General features: G+C 37.6%; 1 protein-coding gene across 9 annotated transcripts in view; it reads left to right on the top strand.

Annotated features, from left to right (window-relative positions):
- Nucleotides 1-16,520, top strand: part of LOC125463560 (myosin-1B-like) — a 104,390-nt gene that overhangs the window by 24,981 nt on the left and 62,889 nt on the right. For 5 of the 9 annotated variants that reach the window (XM_048554931.2, XM_048554940.1, XM_048554938.1 and 2 more), the window contains 2 exons: nucleotides 8,760-10,080; nucleotides 15,192-15,348. The exons of 1 other annotated variant lie outside the window; for it this stretch is intronic. The gene's annotated coding sequence lies outside the window, so the exon portion shown is untranslated. The remainder of the gene's footprint in view (nucleotides 1-8,759; nucleotides 10,081-15,191; nucleotides 15,349-16,520) is intronic. 3 more of the 9 variants (XM_048554934.1, XM_048554933.1, XM_048554935.1) reach the window with 3 other exon arrangements.

Here is a 16,520-nt window from a genome sequence, read left to right on the forward strand (position 1 = left end):
ACATTTGGGTCACATGCTTTGCACCAACGATAAAACAGTGGGGTTAAACAATTTCCCGCACATTTAATCCACATCTTGTTTCAGTAGGGCCGGTAACAAAAAAATGAAATCGCAGTCGCCCTGCACTGAATTGCTCGCTGTGCAGCAATTGTTTAGTATCGGCCGCGATTGGCTCAGCAAATAAAAACTTGACGTTCACCTGCACTGTTTAATCTCTTTCGCAGACGGTACCGTTCCTACTCACCTCACTTTCTCCCGAATCCTCTATACCCGATTCTGCTCAACACCTAGGCTGGTTGCTATTTATGCCAATTATTTTGATTAACCTTTTTCCGTCGTCTAAAAGATAACCGGAGGGGGTTAAAGATCAGAATAGCTGTTCGTGTACACTTTAGGAACTGCTGTAAAATGACCTGACTCCGTTACGGCTATATCGCAATATAAGCATTACCTATGCAGTGCAGTATCTTAGTAGCAATCATGTTAAACATTTATCATTTTCAAAAGTTGGCTAAGGATGACTCTGGTTTGCGTAAAGACATTTTCTCCAGACCCTTGAAACTCCGCTGTCATAAACATTGCGGGATTGGAGTGGAATACCTTTTCTGGGAAAGGCAAAACATTTTGTACAGGAATGTGGAATGAAAGACACTGCTAAATTAAAACCAAAAGAACTGCGGATGCTGTAAATCAGGAACAAAAACAGAGTTGCTGGAAAAGCTCAGCAGGTCTGGCAGCATCTGTGAAGGAGAAAAACAGAGTTAACGTTTCGGGATAACATAGTGTGGAGCTGGATGAACAAAGCAGGCCAAGCAGCATCTCAGGAGTACAAAAGCTGACGTTTCGGGCCTAGACCCTTCATCGGAGAGGCTTCTGGAATAAATAGGGAGAGATGGGGTGAGGCGGACCGAAGATGGATAGAGGAGAAGATAGGTGGAGAGGGGATAGGTCAGTTCGGGGAGGACGGACAGGTCGAGGAGGCGGGATGAGGTTAGTCGGTGGGAGATGGAGGTGCGGCTTGAGGTGGGAGAAGGGGTTAGGTGAGAGGAAGGACAGGTTAGGGAGGCGGGGACGAGCTGGGCTGGTTTTGAAACAACTTAACGTTTCGGGTCCGGTGACCCTTCCTCAGACACTGCCGCAGTCTATGATTTGGGGGTTGGTATCTTTTAGAACATAAAATGTTGCCGTACACGACCAGAGGCGGTGGGTTTCCAGTCTTGGCAAACACTCGGTATCAATAACATTGATCTACCACAAATACATTAGCAACTCCGCATAACCTTCAGTTTAATTACCACTGCAATTGATAAGCTTAATATAGCAACGCTTCTCGCAAGTAGGTCTGTTACAAATAGGTGACGCGGCTCATTCATAGCTTCCGCATGCATGAACAGCCTCCCATGTGATGAAACGGGCATATAAAGGCAAAATATTGCCTGATCCTGGAGATCTGAAACAAAATAAAACACAAAAAAGAACTCAGCAGATATAGCAACACTCTAGGAGAGGAAAAACACAGTTAACGTTAGCAGTCCGGTACGACTTCTTCAGCATTGATGAAATGAGCAAGTAGCTGACTCAGGCACAATACAGATGTTTCCCACGGGAGGGCGGAACCTTAAAGTCGCGCCGTCTGTGTCAATATTCCCGTCCAAGTTTCCCTTTTGCAGGTCTGATTCCCTCGCCAACTCCATTTATGGTCTCAATGCTGCCCTCCTGCGCTGGTCCTCAAACGGAAGGACTTCACCAACAGCAGTTGTTCAATCCCACTTCTAACTGCTAGACCATGATGACTCCTTCTGCTGATCCGCTTTTCCTTCCGGGCGACTCACATCTTGTAACATATCATAGGCCAGAGTCAGTCAGCTCACAGAAAATCGTACAACTCAGCCTCAGTAAATGAAATCGGCTTTAGAGACCTGGTCAGTTTATTACGTCCGTTTGAAGACAGAAACGTTTTTAGTAACATGGACACACACACAAAAAAGAACAGATTTATCTATGCCCAACATCACAGCTCACTATATCACTGCAGCCATTCCCTCCCTGGAGAAACACTTCCCCTTCACGCTTCTCCTTATTACAGCGAGCACATCGCACTTTAAAACCTGTCATTTAAACGAATCCCTAATTTCGTTTGACCGTTGCTTTCCACGCGAGGGGCCTTTAGCTTTTTTCCTCCTAAATAAACTGCACAAGAGGTAACGCCTGAATCGTGTATAAAGATCTTTAAGGGAAGTTCCTGATTACGGGAAATATTCTGGTGAAAAATGTACAGTACGAAACAGATCAGATTGTCACATTGTGAAAGTGTAGCTAGCAAGGAAGAGAATGTAATCACCACAGTCTTTGGAAGAAGCGGGACAGATTCAGGAGAGGCGAAACAGCAAGTATACCATATTCTACACATAAAAATCGCTTCCATGATCAACAGAAGCAAAATGCAGCATAATACTTCACAATGGGTAAAATGAACTCTAATGTCACAGTTATTACTTAATAAAAAAAACACAAATGAATACGAATTTCATTTGATGCTGAGGGAAGCGCTTAAACGGGATGCTGGACCAATGTATCTTGCTTATTCAGTGACTTGAAACAGCTTCTGATCCTGAAGGAACGCCAATATATGTAAATGTTTAACAAAACAGCAGCAATGTATAAAGAAGTTGTTTCAAGTAAGGAGCCTCTAGGCACGTCAGGCAAAGAGCAGGAGGTGAATGCGTGATAACACTAAATTTGAGCCAAATGATTCCAACGATAAATTGAGCTCGGCTGGTGACTTTAAATGGCCGGGCAACGCTGGTGTCTTCTCTTGGTGAAGAACAGGTGGTCTTTGAATGCCAGCTCCAGTTACAGTGCCCCCGAGAGAATTCGCTGCGCTGTTCAGACATTCCAAACACTGACCTCAAATCCCTCTCCGCTCTTAAGACGCAAATGTAAAACGATCTCCTTTTCCTTGACAAGTCACCCAGAGGAATATTGCTGACATGAAAATACTTTCAGATGTCCTTAAATTAGATTATGTTATTTCGGTGCCACTAGATTTATGCTCATGAGACATGAATGTTGGTACCCATATGCAACATAAAGTACAACTTCCATATAAACTAGTGTCCACGTTAGTGGAATAAATTGTGCTCCTGAGATGCTGCTGGCCTGCTGTGTTCATTCAGCTTCACACTTTGTTATCTTGGAATAAACTACATCATTTTTCAATGTCTAGTAGTGACCTTTTCAACATTCAATAGTATGAATATTGGTATTTATACGACTGTTTCTGAACCCATATTGCAAACGTTGGTTCGACCCGACAAGACATCCAAAAGTTTGACTCTTGATCAAAGCTATATTTAAAAAAAACATTTACTAAATAAAAAAGAAACTCTAAAGCCGGTACATTGAAATCCAATTGCAAAATGGGTGCCTGGTTAATTTTGTAGTCAATCTTCGGTCGGTTTATGCAAAACCAAACAATAAATCACAGGAGACAGTTGTTCCCAGTTGGTCGGGTGGATTCTAAACAGTCCTTAACTTTCTTGGCCATCCACAGAAGGTAGTTGCCTCTCTCAAAACTTTCAGATTAACTCTCCATCATTCCTTCCAATCCAGTAACTGGGTAAGATTTTACTTCTGCATCGGTCATTAAACAAAATTGGATTTAAAACAGGCTTGCGTTCTGTTGTATTCATTTCAATATAAATAAGGCATTTCATATAAAATCCAAACCACTCCAGACTTACTGAACAGATCACAATTATTAAGCTAACGTCATCACAATGAAATTAATAGTGTTTTTAACATCGTGAGACGAGCTACGAGATTTGGATAACATTTTCTTCAATCTATTGCTAAATTAATTGGTGTCCAATGCTGTATTCCAGTACAAAAAAAACCCAGAAGTTGCAGTCTAAGCTCAACAGGTGCGGCAGCATCTGTGGAGAGAAAGCAGAGTTAACGTTTCAGGTCCAGTGACCCTTTTTCAGAACGGATTCTAGTACTTTGTTCTACCTCAAAGTGCACACCCACTGGACCAATACTGTTCAAAGGGTTTTATTTTCCGTCGTAAGGAACAGTCTCTCCTCAGAAACTGATCTGTTCTTTGGAGAAACATAATTATTTTAAACGATCGGAAAGAGAAATGCAAAATTGAATTTCAATGTTTTCATCTAGCTTTGTGCAGATGCGGTGGAGATGGTCTGGTAGTATTTTCAGCGGACTATTAGCCCAGAGACTCAGCTGATGTTCTGGGAATCTGGGTTCGAAAGTTTCCTTGATAGAAGCACGGTGGTCTTTGAATTCAAAAACAAATCTGAAATTAAGTGCCTAATAATGACCATCGTCAATTGTTGGAAAGCCCTAACTGGCTCACTAAGGTCTTTTCGGGAGGAAACTGCCATCCTTATCTGGTCTGGCTTATAAGTGAATCCACATGGTGGTTAACTCTTAACTGCCCTCTGGACAATAAATGCTGGCCTAGCCAATGATGCCAACAACCTGAGAATGAATTAAAGTAAAAAAGACAAATTAGTTAATGTAGTAGTGACCAACTAGTTAACAAGTTACGAGACACATTAGTTACCCTATTATCATTGGCAAGTATAGAGACATGTTATTTATTTTTGAGTTGAGGCCCTGGTTGATTAATTTCACATGAAGAAAACAGCTTAATGTTGGATAAACATGCTCTTTGACAAAGTAGCAGATTGAAATGGAAGGATACTTCACTTTTCATCAAGAACATCATATTTCCATTGATAACTAAAATGGATTTCTTGAGTCTGCATGATAACGCTGTTAAGGTCTTAAGTTTCTTCTTCAAAGCAACTTGCTTCCAGAACTTGAGCCATCTCTTTAAATAGAATCACGATCTTAAGCTACTTAAAAGTCATATTTACCTCACAGCTGTTACTTCAGGTTGTTAAGATTCAACTGTTCTAAAGTCTTAACATTCCCTAAACAAATCAGTTTGATCCCACAGCTTTCCTTACTCATGTAGTTGTACTAAAGATTTGCACTGGTTGAAATAGCCAGTGTTTTGCAAGAACCATACTTCAAGTCTGCTTCACACAATTCAAAGTTACTTCATTCCAGAATATTCACTAATCCAAATTCTTAAGGATTAAGTTCTCTTTTTAGTTTGCTACTTGCGCTATGTATTTGAAATTACTGGCGTATTAATTGCTTTCACTTTAAAATGATAAATTATTAGAAAACCATATACAGTCGTGCTGACGTGTTTCACTATACATAAACCTGCACGAGAAATATAAGCATGTATAACATTGCATGTGGTGTTTTTCTCTCTCTATAATGTTACAATGCCTAGAGTAATTCTTTTCTTCAGTGAATATATGTTACTAATTTATTTATGTCCAGTAGGCAACTGCCTGGTATGATCCAGTCTTTAGCTACAGTTCACCTGTTCAGATTTTCAGCAAGGGGCTATCAGATCCTCACCACATGTAGGAAACTTTGAATAGTGTCACTGGTTGTTGTGTCCCTTCAGTGATTGCTTCAGCCCAAATCTGATAACTGCACAGATGAGAAATGAATCCTAGGACCATTAGCTCAGTGTTGTACAACTGCTTTAATTTTCTAGCAAGGGAGTGGGGCTTCTTTCCTCCAATGATTGTTGCACAATTTTATTTTCAATCCCAATGTCTTGGCAGGCATCTTTGCAGCCTTTCCACTTGTCTAACATCCCTAGTTGGTTTCTATCTGTGTTTTATTCAACTTCTTTGGCTTTAAGTACACCATTGGCTTTGAAACTCATTATTTTTCTGCTCACTTTGCACAGATAATGGCAAGAATAAATTGCTCCTGGCACATGCAGAGTGCAATTAATGATAAATATCCTTTTTGGTGTTTTCTATTGGTGAATGCATGCGATTGAGCTATATTAAAAATGTGTTATAGAAAGTTTATTTTCACCTTTATTTCTAGTATGAACAAGATAATAATTCAAAAGCTTGCTATCATAGCACATTTATGAATAAATAGTTGAATAATAACCTTACAAAAGATAAATTTAGCCTAGAGAGTATTTTTACATTGTGACAGCTCAAAGCAGAGCTGTCACAGCAACTAAACTTGAGCTTGTGGCCACATGTTTAATTGAAGTATTTATGATAAATAATGTGCCCATTTGATTAGATGATTTGAATTACATAAATTGGGGCTGCGGGGGTATAAGGTGACATGTCAGATTAAAAATTCAGTGGAGAAAAGGTAACTAAAAACTGGCAAAAGATACATTAGAAAAGTTGTCCAATTCAGGTGGAATGCTGATAATACTGGAAGCTATGTATCAATCTTGCAGTCTTTGTTGGAAATATTGAAGATGCTAGATGACTGCTACATAATAAGCGCTATAACACTGTCAAAAAGAGAATAAACTTGATACCTATAGACAAGATAGCCAAATGGTGAGATTAATAACCCAGCACAAAACAAAATGACATTTTGAATAATATACATTAATAACTGGAAGTTAGTATGGATTTGTTAAAAGCAAATTTGTGAGATTAATTCAATCAAGTTCTTTGAAGAAAAATCAAAGAGAGTTGATATGGGTAATGTGGTGGATTTTGAGTACACGGCCTTTCAAAAGGCATTTGGTATAGCAATCCAGAATAGATTTGTTCACAAAATTAAAGCTCAAAGGGTTAAATGGATGGTCATGCCTTACATGCAGAATTGGTTGAGGGCCATCAAATTTAGGGTAGTGGTGAATTATCAATTTTTCTGATTTGAGGGAAGTACACAGTGGTGCTCCCCAGAGGTCAGTATTTAGGATCACTGGTTCATTTGACATATTTCAATAGTCTCGAACAGGTTCAAAGGTTGCAGAAGAAGTGATACTTGGCAAAGAAGTACTGATGAGGAGGAGAGTAATTGTCCTCAGGAAAACAGCTTAGTGAAATAGGTAAACACATGTGAGGTGAAATTTTATAGAGAGAAGCAAAGAAGAATAAAATTTGGCAGAAAAAAAAGGAAGGTCAATATGAAGGAAATAGTCCAACCTTAAAGGGAAGGTCTGGAGGTGCATGTTCACAAATCTTTGTTGGAAGGCAAGTTAATTGCATCCTTAGCCCGAATAATAGAATAAACAACAATGCAAGTGAGGACATTATGTGGAACATTCATGAAACATTGGTTTTGTGAACCTCAATTTTAGGCACTGTACTTTAGGAATATTGCACAGGCATCAGAAATGTTTTTCAAGAATGGTAACAGATGGAGGGATCTCAGATATATGCAGAATTAAAGAGATTGGAATTTTTCTCTTTATAGTGGATAAGGCTAAGAAGAGATTTTATAGAGGTGTTCAAAATCATGAACGGCTTTGACTGTGTAAGTTAAGCAAAAATATCAATAAACATAGGAAAATCAATTACAGTAGTTAGCAATAGAATCATAGATGATACAAAGAAACGATTTTTTATGTGTGGAGTTGTTCTGTTCTGAAATGCACTGCCTGAAATGATAGTGCAAGTAGATCCAATAATGATATTGAAAAGAGAAGTAATAAATCCTTGAAGAGAAAAGAACCTGCAGAGCTTTGAGGAAGGAGCAGAGGATTAATTGGATAGCTCTGTCAGCTAGCATTGGCATATTGGGCTAATGGTCTGCTTCTTTGCTGCTGCTGCATCATTTTATGATAAACTAAGTTTCATAACCCTGAGCTAGTTTCAAAAGTCAGAGATTTATTTTTCCACAGACAGTTGATGACCTATGGAGCAAGTTGCTGGTTCATAATATGGGTACAGAAAAATTACAAGCCATTTGCTGGCTAGGACTAACATGGCATTACACAAAGATAAGTGTGGTAATGGTTAAGGAAATTATAGTCATATGTTTCCCGAATCTCCATTTGATTACTTTCAGAATAATTTCCCTGATTATTTTCACTTAAATTGGTTAGAGAATGACATGGCTGCTAGGTCTGGGACTGGTAGATGTTAGTGATCATAATGGTAATGACTGTGCAATAGGTTCAATGGACTGCCCTCAATATCATCCTACCAGCCTTGTTACTGTTACTTCACCTTCTTAATACTTACCATTGTGCTGAGGTTCATAGAGTCAATTGTTATAGTGGTAAGAGCTGGACGTCTAATGTCCATGTGGAACAAGCACCAGTAGTTTTTCTTTTAATGTATTACCATAATAGTTCATCATGATAGTTCATAATGTCTTCTGTTCCTTCAGAGTAAATATATAAACCTTGTATTTTAGAGGGATTATTTAATTCGTATTATAGAGAGAGTCTGTTAGTTACTTGGAATTAAACAAGGTTTGCAAGAGCATGAAGTTAATAAAAAACCAACGCAGCTTTCTTCTGTAAAAGATAAAACTATTGCAGTGCGCTCAGGCTTCTCCACTATAAATATGAAATATGAATATAAATATAAATATGTCTGGGAAAGAGGCATCATCTGCAGTAACACTGCATACACCATGTGCATGTGGTAGGATAGCAAAATCTGTGAACCATATTATTCAGTGGTATAACTCTTCAAGGTAGTTTAAGAAGTATGAGCCCAGGGCAAATTTTAGAGACCCACTACAAATCTAATCATAATACATGAGGGGTTAACGTGTTCCCTTCCCCTGTCTAGGGTATTTTCCTCTGAGTTAAGCTACTTAGCAGGTTAGGTATCTCATCAGGTTTCTAAAATTAGTCTTTTCATTAAATATTATATATCATCAAGTAATGAAAATAATTTGGTCTTGCCTCATTCCTTGTTCTTTAGACTTGGACCAAATGCTCCAAGATCAGGTAAGTAAGTCATTATTTTTAACATTTTATTAGATATTTTGCCTGTAAAATATAAGCTTTCAGCAAGGGTTGGATTCAGAATTAGGACTGATTGTAATATTGAGGTTAATTCATTTTAGAAGGAATTTTAGTTTCCTAAACGCATCTGTTTATAGGGAAGCTCCTATACTCAATGGATCCATCAGAGCTATAGTTTACTAATAAAGTAATGGCAATACCATCTCCTCTGCATTCCACATCACTCTCCATTCTGTGGAGACAATAAAGCAGAGGAAAATAAGACCAGCTCTGGGAGATGAAGCTGCATATGTAGAAGGAACAGAACGATGATCAGTAACTATTTTTTTTGCTAATTCAAGTCACTGATTCCAAAGTGGAGTCTAAGCAAAAGGGGTATTCAGTGCATGAGAGAATCACTGGCTGAAGCAAGATTTAAAGTAATTCATTAACACTGAGTGTAAAATATTTCAACAGATGTTGGTAGAAGTGTTAAAGCCTTGAAAGTGCAAAATTCCTTTCATTGAACCTATGATTTTCAAAGAAAAATAAGCAAAGCTGTGGGTTCACATGGCAACAGCCCATACCCATCGCAGCAACTCTTTTTGGAGGTTAGATTTAGTGGGAGCATGACATTCTAAGAATAATTTCAATAAATTTTACACTTTCCATTGTGAATTATGCTCCTAGACATCCAAACATGAGTTTATGTCAAGTGAACTTTATAATGTTCTCTGAGAGAATTTTTCACATAAAGTCAGAAAAAATTCTAACAGACAGTAAAAGACACTTTATGCCGTGGTTATTTACATAACAATGGGAGGGAGCAGTGCCACATTAAACAGCACTTATTACCTGTCGGCCAATTAGCCTTAAATTGAATGCTTTTGATAAATCCAAGCAAAAGCTTTGGAATTAGAATCAAAAGATGTCTTTCTGTCAATTTCACTTAAGAGGATACTTTGTAAGTACCAAAGGTTTGTGAACATTTGATTGCTCTCGGGACTAGGGCTGTGGTCAGGAAATCCTCTGATAAAGAGAAGAATTTATTGGAATAGATGGTCTGGAAGATGGAGGATATGTAACATCTAGCAGAATGCAGACAAGGGAATTTGAAGGATGCATCTACAAGCCAGAGTTTCTGTTTTGGCAATGGTGCCATTGGACAAGTACATCTAGTAGACCAGAGATATTAGTTTTACTGCACTGAGTGTTCATCAATTACAAGTTCAACTGAAGTCATTTACATCGCGGCAGCCAAAATTAATATTGTGAATGAATCATGCTATCAAAAGAAGGTAAATCATTCATTTTTAACCTATGTGATACAAGTCGGACAATGTGCATGCTTAAACTTAATTACTTTGCCAGTTTTTCCTGGATTAAGTCACCGGCCTCTTATCAAAAAAAAAATTAGTTTTACCACATCAATTTATTAGTAAAAACTACTTCAACTAAATGTGGTAGCTTCGTATGTTTTCTTTTCCCAGGAACAAGGGTATAAAAAAATCTTCCAAAAGCACTTCATAGACAATTGGATACTTTTCTTAAAACTTTGTATTAATGTATTATTAACTTGCAACCAGGGAAGTTCAACGAACTGCCTTGTGATAGCAATTAAACAGATAATCAATTATGGTTGTATTTCTTGAGGGTGAGAACATGCTTTCATTTCTTTGAATAATACCCTGGGGTTTTTTACATTCACTTGAGAGAGCAGCTGGGGCTTCAGATATGTTTCATTGTAAAGATACTACTTCTTTTGGTTTTGCAACATCCGCTCATCCCCACCAATACTGACCACAAATGGCAGTCAAGATTACATTTACAGTCTCTGGAAGGAGAAGGAATACTATCACTCAACTAAGATGATCCACAAGGGGGGTCATTTTAATCTTGTCAACTCAGTGGGCATCTAATGAGATTGGTAGTATCAATGGTTTTACATTTTGCATAATTTTACTCAACATTGACTTCAACACATAGTAAAACCAGACAAGGTATAAAATTAACATTTCACTGAGTCCCATTGGATTGTGAATGGATGTAAAATTCTACCTATTATGGTTGGGGTGCATCAGAAATGTCTTTCATCTGGAGAACTTTTACATTGCAAATGTATGACTATTGGAATTATATATTATAATTATTGTTTTAGGAAATTACCAGCTGGTGTCTGCTACCCAAAACTAACATCATATGCCGGGGTGATATCACAAGTACAGATACCCATTTGTAAGGGAAATTCCCCTCTAGTGGCATATTGTAGGCTTTATGCTGATTTTTAAATGAATTTTACCTCTTCAGGGCAATTTTTATGGCAGGCCAACTCCAAATATGGTCTGCTTGCCCTCCTGACTATGCGCCTAAACAATCACAAGGTCATCAGTGCTTTAACTGTCTGGGGAAGGAGTTAACAAAGGAATGTTAAAACATTGGACTGGTTTGGAGGAGTGAGTTGTTCAGAAAGTGAAGATTGGGGGAGATAAGATTTCACCATTTTGGATTCCCATATATTTGGGGTGGGATTTTACGCCTCCCCTTGAGGTAAGTTTAGATGTGTGGTGTAGTCAATCAGGAGTGTTGGGGTCCTGCTCTAATTAAGACTGTTGTGGAGGAAACAACCTGCTACAATCAACAGATATTAGAGATAATGGGAATTGCAGATGCTGGAGAGACCGAGATAACAAAGTGTGGAGCTGGATGAACACAGCAGGCCAAGCTGCTTGGCCTGCTGTGTTCATCCAGCTCCACACTTTGCTACAATCAATATTTTTCTCCACCCGTATAACTCTAGTCCCAACACTCCAATATGTAACTGCCAGTAAGAAAGACCCTTTCTGATTTTATGCGCACATTGATACTTTAACTTTTGAACCAAAATCCCTCTATCACATTCTACAGATGAGCTATTACTATCACCCAGTGCCATTATGATATGCACGCGATTCCATTGGTGTAAATTGAATCAATCTGTCTCTGATAAACATCATTTATATAATTCTATGCCTGTGACTTTTTTTGGATAACTATTTTGCAAATGTATGTAAGTTGTACCAGTGTACCTACATATGCAAAACACATTCTTAATGATGATGCACACAACTAAAAGAATACAGCATAAAGTGGACATGTGAAGGAATGAAACATAAAGTGAGTGCCCCTGTAGTATTCCTATTGTATTTTCTTTGGATTGGATTTAATGGGAATTCTGTTTTACTTAAAGTTGTGGCTGTGTGGCATGCACAGCCTGCATTGGCTAATCGAATTCAAACTGAAGGAGACAGGCTGTGAACGAACTTCGTGATGCTGGAATCAGGAACTTTAATGATTAGAGTCTTACAAGTGAGACTCTAACCTGACACTCACTCTCCCTTTCTAAGTGGGCATTAAAAAAATCCCATGCACTGTCTAAACAAAATGGGAAAACTCCAATCTAATTTGTATTAGTTTGGGCAGATTTGGTAATCCTGTGTTTTTGGAACAAAGTTAGAAAGAAAATGCACAAGAGGCAAATATGTATTCTGTGAGTTGTACTGAAAGAACAAAATGGAAAGATATCTAAGGGTTTTAGCAGATTCATTGCTCAACATGCCCAGTTTGTCAATTTCACTTTAGATTATGTTCCACAAACCAGAGAAAAAGAGTATTTGTTTCAGTGTGTTGTATAAAAGTATTTTGATGTAATGCATTGTCATTTTGTTTTTCTTGCTTCAAGTGCATTACTATGCTACTCTGTCAGATTCAGAGTGTAACATGGCACAAGTATTCGTTCAAATCCGATTGAATGACTTTGAACTTACATTTATGTTACTAAGGACAACTTATCTGATTATTTTTTCTTCAGCAGTGGGGCAATGATGTCTGTGAATCTAAATATTTAGTTACTTGGTGGCACATAACTTGAATATTGCTGAAAAACAAATTCTCATTTTGTCAAAACTTTTAGTCTTGCACATTTCAGGACAGTTCACAAGAATTCGCAAATTAAATGTTTAAACTCCATAAAATGAGAGTGCTTGTTGGTTGGTAAGTGGATTCTGATCAGCAGATCACTCTACTCCTTTGTCTCGACCAATCAGAGTCTGTAAGTTAACTAATCAGACTCTCCTCTTGTACAGTATAAATGTTGTTTTCTCTTTTTTTGGTAATTCTTGCAAATTGTCCTGATGAGTATAAAATGAAAAGCTTTAACAAGCCATGTCTTGTTTCAGTAACCTAAACACTCTTAAAAAGAGTAATTTATTTTTGAATGAAAACTATATATTGCTTCTAAATTAAGATTAGAAATGAAAGCAGTTTTTCATAGAATCCCTACAGTGTGAATGTAGGCCATTTGTCCCATTGAATCCGCACCAAACCTCCGAAGAGCACCCCACCCAAACCCACCCCATATCTATCCCTGTAACACTGCATTTCCCATGGCCAACCCACCTAACCTAGGCATCCCAGGATACAATGGGTAATTTAGCATGGCAAATCCACCTAACCTGCACATCCTTGGACTGTGGAAGGAAACTGGAGCACCCGAAAGAAACCTATGCAGACACTGGGAGAATGTGCAAACTCCACACAGACATTTGCCTGAGGGTGGAATCGAACTCAGATCTCTGGCACTGTAAGACAGTAGAGCTAACCACTGAGTATGATTCTCACAGAAAATAAAGTGCAACCAAATACGCAAAATAGCTATCTAATCACAAGTACTTCACATCATAAAAGATCAACGCGTAACCCCAAAAATAATATCAAAATACCTATATGAAAATAAAACTAAGATTCCCAATAGTCCAAAATTCAATATGGTCAAGCATTTGCAAAATGCCAATCAATGAAACAAACTGAACATTGAACTTTAGATGTGCTAATGTCAATTGTCACCAACTATACGTTCTGCTTTCCCCTTCCTCCATGACCCTGATCTTGGGCTTGTCATTAGCTAGGCCTGTGCTTTGTATATCATTCTGAAGGTGAGATACCTAGCCTGAAATCTTATAGCAAGAGATCAAATACTAAATGTTATGGAAAACATGGATTCAGAAGGTTATTTCAAGCTAGCAGCAAAAATAAGATAAAGGAACAGAAGTTTAAAGAAATAAAGGGAAATTTGAGGCTGATGTCAGAACATTCTTTACAAAAAGAGTCATCAATTGCAAAATGAACTGCAGATAAGTTAGGGGAGATGAATCATTTCAGAAAAATTTAGAAACTCCACATGGTGGAGTCTAAGATGCACTAAGATAGACTGTATCATCTTCCCCAAACATAATTATCCTGTGATTCATCATGTGTTTAAGCATGTCCAATTCTGCGAAACACACTCTCAATAAAAAAAACAAGAGAGAGATTCTGAAGTGAAATAGCCCCAAATTATCACCATCCTCACCAGCATCATTGCAACACCATAACTATGGAGCAGATAAATATCGAAGTTCTTGTCATCGTTGGGACATTGAAATTTCCAGATAAAAGGAATCATGATTCATCTAAAGTACAATCAAAATTCTTTGGATGCTGAAAATCTGTACAAAAAAGTAATTCTCAGCAGATCTGGAGGCACCCATGGAGACAGAAGCAATTAACATTTCAAAATCGATAACGTTTTGTCAAAACTGGAAATGGTCAGGTTTTAAACAGTTACCAATCTGGAGGGTGGAAGGGGTGAGGTTGCTGGTTGGGATTTGTGGTATTATAGGTAGAATCACAGCCTCTAAACCAGTAGTTACAGGGTCAAATTTCCCTTGACTTGATGGCCAAGGCTGGCATGTTCATAATTTAGTCAAACAGGTTGCATATTAACCCACAAATCCTTGCAACAGACACACACTAGGAGAGTTGGTGCCTCTATTAATTGAAGTCAACTCATCAACAATTAGTACTTTCTGCCCACACAGTATGAATGTTATCCTACATTAGCAGTTCTTGTGAATAGTGCTGAGAATGCAAGATAAAATGCTTTGACACTTTGTCAGTCAAGGCAAGTTGCTCACCATGGAAGACTATGAAAACTTGCTTCAAATACTTACTTCTGGTGTTAAACCCATTTTTGAGCTTTGTGAATAAAACTGCACCATATAACTACTGTTAAATACATTGAGATATGTTTAACTCGAAACAACAAAGAAATGATCATAGTCGATTAATTTGGTTGATTGTGCAGACCCACAATTGTGGTGTTGTGACGATCTAATGGGGAGGGTGCTGATTATGGAATAATTTGTCTTTGTTGTTATGCAGATTAATTTTAACAGAAACTTGAAACTGTGAATTAACCAACAAAACTTCAAACTTTCAAATGACAACATAATCTCTACCTCTATATATCTGAAACTCAACAACACCACACTGAATAAACTCATTTCATATAGTTAATTGTTTTAGTTGTTCCAATTTGCCTAAATATTTTCAGGCTCGTAATCAAGAAAAGATATCAACCTGGTTATCCAGTCAATTGCTATCCTCATGGAATGCGCACAAAAGCAGTGAACAAGAAGCATGGAATGGCAGGATATGACTGACATCAACTCTGGAACTTTATATATGTCAACAAAACAAGCAGCTGACAGGTTTGACACATCCTTTTCGGTTAATGTGGTTAGTTTTCCATTTTCTATAAAACTAGAAAAGACAACTGGTACCATAAATCCATTTTCACCTTGTTGCCATGCTAAACCTATGCCAATCTCTCACATTGAAAATACTGGAATATTCTGTTCATTTTACTTTATTCCAACAACATTTATTGCTTCAGACTGATTTTGAATCCAACCGTAGCCAAGTATTACAGTAATATTTAACAATATCAGCGACATTAACTTTTAAATGGCAATTGTTTTATCACGACAAAATATTTAGGGATCAATTGGATGTGTTGTCCTTCATTCTGGATCAATAGAAATCAGGCGGGTGATTGTGAACCACAAAAAGAAAGTGCACTCTATCATATAACCAGTTTGGCAATATGTGTAAACAAAAATTTGTCTGCCACTCAACTAGTTTAATCTACCATATCAATGTTTTATGCTTTCATAAGCTAATATTGCAATAGTACCTTGATTCCTTTCCCCTTCATGAACATTGTAAACAATGTGACGACTTTGTTAAGATTGAAACTAAGAATTTGTTGATTTCTTTGGAATTTTAAACCAATAGAAATTTTATTAGTCTTGCAAATTTGAATCCTGCAGATGGTGACATTTGAATTTCACAATAATCTGGAATTAAGAGTCTAATGATGACCATGAAACTGTTGCTGCTCTTTGGATAAACCTGTCTGGTTCAATAATGTCCTTTGGGGAAGGAAATCTGCTGTCCTTATGTGATCTGGCATACATGTGACTCTAGAAGCACAGCAATGTGGTTAACTCTTAACTGCCTTCTGGAGAACTAGGGATAGGCAATAAATCTTGGTCTGTCCAGTGATGACCATATCCATGAATTAATTTTTTAAAAATACTTTGCTTAGTTAACTGCATTGACGGACCTCCAACAAAAATAATTTTGGAACTATGTTGATATTGTGTGCTATAACTTAGGTAACGTAAAAAAATTGCAGCTTCTTATTTAATTGTTGGCAGGATAGTTATCCATGTAAGGTGTGAGTTTGTAAATGTTTTCATATAAGGTTTTACTTGATTTGGTCTTGTACTGCTGAATCAATCACTGTGTGGTGCTGTTTTAACTCAGTGTTTGCAATATTTGATGAAACCCTTGATGTACATAATATATATTCAATAAT

This window comes from Stegostoma tigrinum, chromosome 22, assembly GCF_030684315.1.
Source record: "Stegostoma tigrinum isolate sSteTig4 chromosome 22, sSteTig4.hap1, whole genome shotgun sequence".
NCBI classification, from domain to species: Eukaryota; Metazoa; Chordata; class Chondrichthyes; order Orectolobiformes; family Stegostomatidae; genus Stegostoma; species Stegostoma tigrinum.